This window comes from Choloepus didactylus, chromosome 7 (genome assembly GCF_015220235.1).
Source record: "Choloepus didactylus isolate mChoDid1 chromosome 7, mChoDid1.pri, whole genome shotgun sequence".
Lineage (NCBI taxonomy): Eukaryota > Metazoa > Chordata > Mammalia > Pilosa > Megalonychidae > Choloepus > Choloepus didactylus.
In genome coordinates this window covers 149,922,830-149,934,813 of record NC_051313.1, presented here as the reverse complement: position 1 = coordinate 149,934,813, position 11,984 = coordinate 149,922,830, and positions in this window count along the sequence as shown.

Below are 11,984 nucleotides of genomic sequence, written 5' to 3'. Positions count from 1 at the left end.
CCAAAATTCACGAGGCAAACACTGAGAACACTAAAAGGAGAAATAGATACCTCTACAATAATAGTTGGAGACTTCAATACACCACTCTCATCAATGGATAGAACATATAGACAGAGGATCAATAAAGAAATGGAGATATTGAATTGTATGATAAATGAACTAGAGTTGACAGACATTTATAGAACACTACCTTCAACAACAGCAGGATGCACTTTTTTTCTCAAGTGCTCATGGAACATTCTCTAGGAGAGAACACATGTTGGGACACAAAACAAGTCTCGACAAATTTAAAAATATTGATATTATGCAAAACATTTTCTCAGATCATAATGGAATGAAGTTGGAAATAAATAACAGCCAGAAGGTCATAAAATTCCCAAATATATGGAGGTTAAAGAACATCCTCTTAGAAAACCAGTGGGTAAAGGAAGAAATTACAAGAGAAATTAGTAAATACCTCGAGACAAATAACAAGGAAGACACAAAATATAAAAACTTATGGGATGGATCTAAGATAGTGGCATAGAGAGGAGTGGAAGCTAGTTAGCTCCCTTGGAACAACTAATGAAAAACCAGGAACAAATAGTAAATAATCCAGAATAACTGTGGGGGGACAAACATAACCATCCACTCATCATATACCAACCTGTATTGGGAGGAATACCTGAGATCACAGCATAAATCTGTAGAGACTGCAGATCCAAGCCAGGAGACCCTTCCCCCCACAGCCTGAGCTGCAAAGCATCATGGTGCTAGAGAGAAGCTCTCTCCCAGCAAATGAATATAGCTCAGCTTAGTTCCAATTGGGGTTTTATTTAGCATGTGTGAACTGGTCACTATGAGCTATGAATCCCCAAGAAGCAGACAGAGGTTTTGGGGGAAGACTGACCTTGGAGAGAGGGAGGGTCGCTGTGGACTAGCCCTGAAGGGGACTTTCTGTTCCTTTTTCAGCTCAGTGGAGAAAGCCTCAGCCATTTTTACTTCCCAGTGCTTTGACCCAGACAAGGGTGGAGATACCACAGGCAGAGAGAGACCACTGAAATGCTAATTACCTCTCCCTAGGGGGTCTGTCTTCTCTAAGAGGAAAGGGATGGGGCTCAGATCTACTACCTGCCTTCCATTCAGAACCAGACCCCAGAGTCTGGGGGAAAACAGCAATGGGCCTCACCTCCTTACACCAGTCTGGAGTTACAGGCTGACAGGTGCCACCTGCTGGGCAGAAAAGCACAGTGACCTGAGGCATCACAGGGTGTACCAATTTTCTAAGACACACCCTCAGGGAAACTGGATACTGAGTATTTCTTCATTCTGGGACTGGAGCCCATGCTGGTCTGGGAAAACCTGATTGGGGTAACCAAGGAAACCATGCCTAGACAACAAAAAACTACAACCTACACTAAGATAAATGAAGTTATGGCCCAGTGAAAGGAACAAATTTACACTTCAACTGAGATACAGGAATTTAAACAACTAAAAATAAGTCTATTCAAAACATTTAGGGAAGATATGGCCGAAGAGATGAACTGTATAATGAAAACACTGGGTGTACATAAGGTAGAAATTGAAAGTTTGAAAAGCCAATTGGCAGAATCCATGGAAATTAAAGGCACAACACAAGAGATGAAAGACACAATGGAAACATACAATAGCAGATCTCAAGAGGCAGAAGAAAACACTCAGGAACCGGAGAACAAGGCACCTGAAAGCCTACACACAAAAGAACAGATAGAGAAAAGAATGGAAAAATATGAGCAATGTCTCTAGGAACTTAAGGACAAAATGAAAAGCAAGAATGTACATGTCATTGGTGTCCCAGAAGGAGAAGAGAAGGGAAAAGGGGCAGAAATAATAATAGAGGAAATAATCAATGTAAATTTCCCATCTCTTACGAAAGACATAAAATTACAATCCAAGAAGCACAGCATACCCCAAACAGAATAGATCTGAATAGGCCTATGCCAAGACACTTAATAATCAGATTATCAAACATCAAAGATAAAGAGAATCCTGAAAGCAGCAAGAGAAAAATGATACATTACATACAAAAGAAAGCTTGATAAGACTGTGTGCAGATTTCTCAATAGAAACCATGGATGCAAGAAGGAAGTGGGGTGATATATTTAAGACACTGAAAGAGAAAACTGCCAACCAAGAATCCTATATCTGGAAAAACTATCCTTCAAATATGAGGGAGAGCTTAAAATATTCTCTGACCAACAGACAAGACAGAGTTTGTGAACAAGATACCTCCTCTATAGGAAACACTAAAGGAAGCACTGCAGACAGAAAGGAAAAGACAGGCATGAGAGGTTTGAAAAACAATTTTGGGAGATAGTAGCACAGCAATGTAAGTACACTGAACAAAGATGGCAGTGAATATGGTTGAAAGAGGAAGGCTGGGACCATGTGGGACACCAGAACAAAAGATGAACAATAAAGACTGGGACAGTGTAACTCAGGGAAACCTAGGGTGCTCAATGATTGTAACAAAAGGTACAAATATGTTTTTATGTGAGGTAGAACAAATGAATGTCAACACTGCAAGGTGTTAAAAATAGGGTGGGATTGGGGGGAAAATATAATCAATTCAAACTAGAGACTATAACTAACAGAAACATTGTATTTTGCTTCCTTTACTGTAACAAAGGCAATATACCACAGCTAAATGCATATAGGGGGGTTAGGGAATAGGGGAAGGGTATGGGGACTCCAGGCATTGGAGATGTTGTCTGACTCTTTATTCTACTTTAGGTTAATGCTATCTTTCCTTTTGTTGCTTTCTAGCTATCAAGTTTTTTTCTTGTTTGTTTGTTTTTCTCTCTTTCTCTTTTCTTTTTCTTTTGCCTCTTTGCCTTCTTTGATTCTTCCTCCATCTTTTTGGAAGAAATGGAGATGTCCTTATATAAATAGTGGCAATGGTGCTGAATACATAAATATGTGACTATACAGGGAACCAATGATTGTTTACTTAAGACAGAACGTACGGTGTGTGAACAAAACCATCTTAAGAGAAATGGGTTGATGAAGAAGACTTGAGGGCACTATATTGAGTGAAATAAGACAGACACATAAAGAGAAATATTGCAGGGTCATACTGATATGAACTAATTATAATATGTAGACTCATAGACATGAAATCTAAATTACTAGGATATAGAAATGAGCCTAAAGATTGGGGAGCAGTTGCTTATTATGAGCAGAATGTTCAACTAGGTTGAACTTGAATGTTTGGCAATGGACAGCAGTGATGGTATCATGTTATGAGAATAACTAACAGTGCTGAAAGGTGTGTGAAGGTGGTGGAAAGGATAAGCTCAGAGTCATGCATGTCACCAAAAGGAAAGCTGGAGTTTAAAAGATGGGAATGTATGAAACAGTGAATCTTGTGGTGGACAATTCCTATGATTAACTCTACAAATATTATAAATCTCTCTCACAAACTAGAACAAATGTATGACACTATAACTAGAAGTTAATAATAGAGAGGCATATAGGGAAAAAATATATACCTATTGCAAACTATATACTACAATTAGTAGCATTTTAACACTCTTTCATCAACAGTAACAAATGTACTATACCAAAACTACAAATCAATAATGGAGGCAGGGTGGTTAGGGGTATGGGAGGATTTGAGTTTCCTTTTTTTGTCTTTATTTCTTTTCTGGAGTAATGAAAATGTTCTAAAAATTGAAAAAAAAAATAATTGCGTTGATGGATGCACAGCTGTATGATGGTACCATGGGTAACTGATTGTACACTTTGGATCTTTGGATAATTGTATGGTATGTGAAAAATCTCAATAATACACGTGTGTGTTTGTGTGTGTGTGTGTCATGTTCAGGGAGCAGTGATTTGTTTTGTGTAGCTAGTATTGGGGAAGAGGTGAGAGGGGGTATAAAAAAGCATGTGTATCCAGGAAGAAAGAGATAAAAAGATCCCACAGTTCCTAGTTGGCTATAAGCTGAGTTTAGGGGAGACAAGTGGAGCTTTTGTGGCAATAGCTATCAGGCACCTGAGATGCCTGTCCTCTGAGGAGTCTGACTGCAGGGACTGGGAAGCAAACCCCTGCTCTGTGTTTGACATTACTTATTCTCATGGGAACACAGAGTCCTGTGTGGCTCTTCTTTCCAAATGGGCACAGGAGATAGAATGGGTCTCAGAAATGATTACAGGGGTCTCACAGGAGAAAAGAATAAAGGTAGCATAATAATACTATTTATTATCTGAATTAACTAATAAGTATCAGATCTAACATCTAACAAGGGGTTTTGGGTGCCAGGCACTGTTCTGTGTGTTAACTTATTCAATCCTCACAACACGCTCATGAGGTAATGTTATGGACTGAATCATGTCCCCTACAAAGATATGTTTAACTCCTAAGCCCAGGTCCTATGGGTGTGAACTCATTTGTAAATGGGATCTTCAAAGATCCTATTAAGAGATGATCAAACTGATCATGGCAGGCTTTAACCCAATATGACAGGAGTCCTTACAAGCAAAGGAAATTTGGACATGGAGCAGGAGTGAGGAGGAGACATATGGAGACAGATCACCATGTGACAGAGGCAGAAATCAAGTTCTGGATTGCCAGCAAGCCACCACCAAACACCACATACTTCAGAGAAGGCATAGCCTGCTGAGACCTTGGTTTTAGACTGCCAAACTCCAAAACTGAGATATTAAACTCCTGTTGTTTATGCAAAAAAAAAAAAAAAAAAAAAACCCACAAAAAACAAAAAACTTATGGGATGCAGCAAAGGCAGTGCTGAGAGGGAAATTTATTGCCCTAAATGCCTATATTGATAGAGAATAGAGTGCAAAAATTGAGGAATTAACTGTACACTTGGAGGAACTAGAGAAAGAACAGCAAGCTAACCCCAAAGCAAACAGAATGAAAGAAATAACACAGATTATAGCAGAAATAAATGAAATTGAGAACAGGAAAACAGTAGGGAGAATCAACAAAACCAGAAGTTGGTTCTTTGAGAAAATCAATAAAATTGATGGTCTGCTAGCTAGGCTAACAAAAGAGAGAGAGGGAGGGAAGGAGGGAGGGAGAGAGGGAGGGAGGGAGGGAGGGAGAGAGAGAGGAAAGATGCAGATAAATACAATCAGAAATGGGAAAGGAGACATAACTACTGACCCTGCAGAAATAAAGGAGATAATGAGAAGACACTATGAGCGCCTACATGCCAATAAACTAGACAACTTAGACAAAATGGACAACTTCCTAGAAAAGCATAAACAATCAACATTGACTCAAGAAGAAATAGATGACCTCAATGAACGAATCACAAATGAAGAGATTGAGTTAGTCATCAAAAAGCTCCCAAAAAGGAATAGCCCAGGACCAGATGGCTTCACATGTGAATTCTACCAAGCATTCAAGAAAGAATTAGTACAAATCCTGCTCAAACTCTTCGAAACAACTGAAGAAGAGGGAAAGCTGCCTAACTCATTCTATGAAGCCAACATCACCCTAATACCAAAATCAAAGATACTACAAAAAAAAAAAAAAAAAAGAAAGAAAATTATAGACCAATCTCTTCAATGAATACAGATGCAAAAATCCTCACCAAAATACTCAGAAATCAAATCCAGCAGCACATTAAAAGAATTATACCCCACAACCAGGAGGGATTTATTCCTGGTATGCAAGGCTGGTTCAACACAAGAAAATCAAATAATGTAATACACCACATCAATAAATCAAAGCAGAAGAACCACATGATCATCTTGATTGATGCAGAGAAGGCATTTGACAAAATTCAACATCTTTTCCTGATGAAAACACTTCAAAGGATAGGATAGAAGGGAACTTTCTCAATATGATAAAGGCAATATATGAAAAACCCACAGCTAACATCATACTCAATGTGGAAAGACTGAAAGCTTTCCTTCTAAGATTAGGAACAAGACAGGGATGCCCACTGTCATCATTGTTATTCAGCATTGTGCTTGAAGTGCTAGCTAGAGCAATTAGGCAAGAAAAAGAAATAAAATGCATCCAAATTGGAGAGGAAGAAGTAAAACTTTCACTGTTCGCAGATGACATGAGTCTATAAGTAGAAAACCCAGAAAAATCTACAACAAAGCTACTAGAACTAGTCAACGAATACAGCAAAGCAGCAGGCTACAAGATCAACACACAAAAATCTATAGCATTCCTATACACAGTAATGTGTAACAAGAGGAGGAAATCAAGAAAAAAATTCCATTTACAATAGCAACCACAAAAATCAAGTATTTAGGAATAAACTTAACCAAGGACACAAAAGACCTTTACACAGCAAACTACAAGAATCTGTTAAAAGAAATTGAACAGGAACTTAAAAAAATGGAAGAACATACCATGTTCATGGATTGGAAGACTAAATATAGTTAAGATGGTAATTTTACCTAAACTGATTTACAGATTCAATGCAATACCAATTAATATCCCAACAACTTATTTTGCAGAAATAGAAAAACCAAAAACCAAATTTATTTGGAATGGTAAGGTGCCCCAAATAGCCACAAATATCTTGAGAAAGAGAAACAAAGTGGGAGGTCTGAAACTACCTGAGTTTGAAACATATTACAAAGCTACAGTGGTTAAAACAGCATGGTACTGGCATAAGGATATATATATATATACCAACCAATGGAATCAAATTGCATGTTCACAAATAGACCCTCACATCTTCAGACAGTTGATCTTTGATAAGGCAGTCAAGCCAAAGCAACTGGGACAGAGCAGCCTCTTCAATTAATGGTGTTTGGAGAACTGGATATCCATTTCCAAAAGAATGAAAGAGGACTCCTATCTCACACCTTATACAAAAATTAACTCGAAATGTATCAAAGACCTAAATGTTGGCACTAAGACCGTAAGACTCTTAGAAGAAAATGTAGGACAATATCTTAAAGGTCTTGTGATAGGAGGTGGTTTCCTAGACCTCACACCCAAGGCGTGAGCAACCAAAGAACAAATAGACAAGTGGGATCTCCTTAAACACTTTTGCACATCAAAGAGTTTGTCAGAGAAGTAAAAAGGCAACTTACACAATGGGAGATGATATTTGGAAACCACATATCTGATAAGGGTTTAATATCCTGAATATAGAAAGAGAATCTACAACTCAACAACAGAAAGACAAACAATCCAATTAAAAACTGGGCAAACAACATGGACAGATAATTTTCTGAAGAGGAAATACAAATGGCTCAAAAACAGGGGAAAAAATGCTCAACTTCACTGGCTATTAAGGAAATGCAAATCAAAACCACAATGAGATATCATCTCACACCTACCAGAATGGCCATTATCTAAAAAACAGAAAATTACAAGTGCTGGAGAGGATGTGGAGAAAGAGGCACACTTATTCATTGTTGGTGGGAATGTAGAATGGAGGAAACACTCAGGAAATTAGTGTGGAAGTTCCTCAGGAAGCTAAGTATAGTTTGCCATTTGACCCAGCTAGTCCATTGCTAGGTATATGCTTAGAGGAACTGAAAGTTAAGACACAAATGGGCATTTGTAAACTGATGTTTATTGCAGCATTTTCACAATTGCCAAGAGACGGAAATGGCCGAAATGTCCATCAACAGATGAGTGGATAAGCAAACTGTGGTACATACACATGATGGAAAATTATGCAGCTGTAAGACAGAACAAAGATGTGAACATATGATAACATGGATGCACCTTGAGAACATTATGTTGAGTGAAGTTAGCCAGAAACAAAAGGACAAATACGGTATGGTATCACTAATATGAATAACATTAATGAGCAAATTTTGAGTTAAAAGCTGATAACACAAACTACCAGGAGATAGAAAGAGGGTAGAGACTGGGCATTTGATGCTAAAGGACTACAGAATATTCAGCAGGATTGATTGTATAGATCCAGGAATAGATAGCATAATACTGTGGGATGGTAGCACAATATTTTAAGTACACTGAATAAAGATGTCTGTGAGTAAAGCTGAAAGAGGTGTCATAGGTGGATGTATGGCACCAGAGGTAAAGATAGATGATAAAGACTGGGACTGTATAACTTGGCAAAAACTAGAGTGGCCAATGACTGTTACTAAATGTACAAACAGAAAAATATTTTTACATGTGGGAGAACAAATGTATGTCAACCATGCAGAATGTTGAAAAAGTGATGGTATTTGCAAAAAAACATAATCAAAGCAAACTGGCGTCTACGGTCAACAGTAACATTGTAATATGTTTCCATTACATGTAACAAAGGCAATATACCAAAGCTAAATGTGTATAAGAGGGGTATAAAAGAGAGGGATATGGGATTCTTGGAAGTGGTGTTGTTTTCTGCCATTATGTTTACATTGTGTTTATGACATTTTATTTTTATTTCTATTATGTTTTTTATTATTTGCTAAAAAAAAACCAAACTTTTTTATAGTAATCAATATGTTCCAGTGCTGATTGTGGTGATAAATGTACAACTTTGTGATGATACCGTGAACAACTGACTGTACACTGTGGATGAATGTATGGCATGTGAATGTATCTCTATAAAATTGTAGGAAAAAATATAAATAGGGGTAAAAGTGCTGGAGAAAATACGGAGAGAGGGATGTACCTATCTACTGTTGATGAGGAGGCAGAATGGTGTAGCCTTTCTGGAGGTCACTGTGGTGGCTCCACAAGAAGCTAAGTATGTGGGGGCCATAAGGTCCTGCAACGTCATTATGGGGTATGTACTTGGAAGATCTGAGAGCAGAGACATGAAAGGACATTTGCACACTGGTGTTTATGGAGGCAGTATTCATGATTTGCAATGGGTGGTGATGGCCTAAGGGTACATTGACTGAGGAACAGAATGGTGAACTGTGGTGTGTGCATACAATGGAATATTGAGCAACTATGAGAAGAAGTGAAGCCATGAGACATGCAAAGAGGTGAATGGATCCTGTAGACAGCATTTTGAATGAAGTATGCCCAAAAGAAAGGCAAACACTATAATGCCTCACCAATATGGACTAACTACAATGTGTAAACGCAGAATTGAATCTTAGAACACGGCCTAACAGGGGAATGATTATTGTAATTGTCCCAAGATTGTGAGCTCTCACAGCTGTTCAAATCTATTCCTGAATTGTAATGGCTATCTCCAAACTCTGAGATGTTGATCCCTTAGTGTATAACCTGACTGGTCTCTGGAACATCGGATATCTGTGTGACACCCGAAACTCAGAGCTAGAGCCTGGCAGATATGAATGTCAGTATTACTGCATACAGCTTCTGTTTAAAAAAAAAAAAAAAAAGCTGAAAAAGAGCCCAGACTTTAATTAGAGATATGAATGAAGCAGATCTGGCTAAGACTAGGGCAAATCAGGCCAAACTGGCTGTGTGTTAAAACTTCAACTTCCATGTGAGACCAAGGAAAGAGATGTTATTTTGTGAAGGATCTATATTTTCTAAACAGTATGAGTTCTACAGTCAGTTTGTTCAAACACCACAATTACATGGACCTTTGAATAGAAAGTGAGATATGTCAGGTTGGTAGAGGTTAGAGTGAAATAGTGACGCATCCCAAAGTAATTTGGGCAGAGAATAATATACATGCAGGACCCCCCACTGAGGAGCTGGGGGAAAATGCAGAGGTTTGTTGCTGATGTTTTCACAAACATTGATGACTGGTGGTTTGATGTGCCGAGCCCTCTATCATGGGACTTGCCCTTATGAAGCGTTACTGCAAAGGAGAGGCTAAACCTGTTTATAATTCTGCCTGAATCTGGCTGAGTACCTCTTGTTTGCCCAGATGCAGCCCTCTCTCTCTAAGCCACCTCGGCAGGTGAACTCACTGCCCTCCCCCCTACATGCAACCTGACTCCTGGGGGTGGAAATCTCCCTGGCAACGCAGGATATGACTCTTGGGATTGAATCTGGACGTGGCATCATGGGATTGAGAGCATCTTGTTGACCAAAAGGGGGATGTGAAATGAAATGAAATAAAGTTTCAGTGGCTAAGAGATTTCAAATGGAGTCAAGAGGTCACTCTGGTGGACAGTATTATGCACTATATAGATAACACTTTTTAGGTTTTAATGTATTGGGATAGCTAAAAGTAAATACCTGAAACTATCAAACTCCAACCCAGTGGCCTTGAATCTTGAAGATGATTGTATAACAATGTAGATTACAAGGGGTGACAGTGTGATTGGGAAAACCTTGTGGATCACACTCCCTTTATTCAGTGTATGGATGGATGAGTAGAAAAATGGGGACAAAAACTAAATGAAAAATAGGGTGGGATGGGGGGATGATTTGGGTGTTATTTTTTACTTTTATTTTTAATTTTTATTCTGATTCTTTCTGATGTAAGGAAATGTTCAAAAAATAGATTGGGGTGATGAATGCATAACTGTGAAAGAAGGGGAGCACACTCCATCCTCAGTGTTCATGCAAAAGAGTTTTATTCTACTCATTTCTACAGGTCTCTATAGCATACAAGGTAGTTTCCTACGTGACTGTTTTCAGGTATTTGCAAGAGGGTACATTTTTTCTAAAGCCATAAGGTGTATTTACATATCTTTAGTCTTAAGGGACAATTTCTTTGGGGGCTAGATGGGAAACAGCAGGGGCGGGAGACAGGAACACAGAAGGAGCCCAGCAGGAGCTCAAAGACTATTCCCTTATCTAAATTGCAGTCCACCTTCAGACATGCAAAGCTTTTGGCCTTTTCCTAGCCCAGTGCCCGCCTTCAGATATCTGGAGCTTGGAAAGGCCCTGCTCTATAGTTTGTTAAGCCAGGGGACCTTCCATGTCTCCACACGTAACTATATGCTGGTACTCTGAACAGTTAATTGTACACCATGGATGATTGTATGGTATGTGAATATATCTCAATAAAACTGAATTTAATTTAAAAAAATGTAAACATTTTGTTCCCGTCTGCTGGCCTCCATATTTTCTCATGAGCAATCCGTGGCATTTGAGATGTTGGTCCCCTGTATGAAATGTGTCATTTTCTCTATTTATATTGTTTTCAGTAGTTTGATTATAATATGCTATCACATGGCTTTAAGTTTTTCCCAGGGATCACCACCAAACTTCTTCTGTAAAGAGCCAGTTAGTAATTATTTTAGCCTTTGAGGGTCACATGAAATCTCTTGCATTTTTTTAAACAACACATTAAAAATGTAAAACAAAAATATATGCAGGCTGGATTTGGTTCCAGGTCTTAATTTGCCCACCCCTACTTTATCCTCTTTGGGATTCTCTGAGCTTCTTGAATCTGTAAAGTTACGGCTTTCACCAATTTTGGTTAGTTTTCAGCCATTTCTTCTTCAAGTATATATATATTCACCCCTATCTTTTTTTCCTCTCCTTCTGGGACTCCGTGATAAGTATGACTTTTGTTATTGTCCCACTGGCCCATGAGGCTTCATTCATTTTTTTTCCAAACCTTTTTTGCTCTCTGTTCTTCACATTGGATAATTTCTATTGATCTATCTTCTAGGTTCATTGGCCTCTTCCTTTGTCATCTACAGTCTACTGGTCAGCTCCTTCAGTGAAATTTTTAGTTCAGATCTTCAGTTCTAGAATTTGGTTTTCTTTTTATAGACTATTTTAATCACTTCAAGTATGTTTTTCTTTACCTTGCGAAGCAGAGTTCTAAGAGCTGCTTTGAAGTTGGTGTGGTAAATTCCAACACCTTGGTCATCTTGGGATTGATGTCTATCTTTTTCACCTGAAAGTGTTGATATTTTTATGGTCCTATCAAATAATTTTGGATTTTATCTTGGAAATATTATGTTGTGTTGACTCTGGGTTCTATCACATTCCTCTAGAGAACACTGATATTTGATTTAAGCAGGCAACCAGCCTAGTTAGGCTCAGACCACAAGCTTTGCAAGCTATGCCTTGACCTTCTGTGGGTGGTGGTTAAAATCCCAGTTCAGTCCCATTCAGGGCCCACAGGAAGGGAGTCGAGAGAGGCAGTGGAGACAGGATTTCCACCACCCAC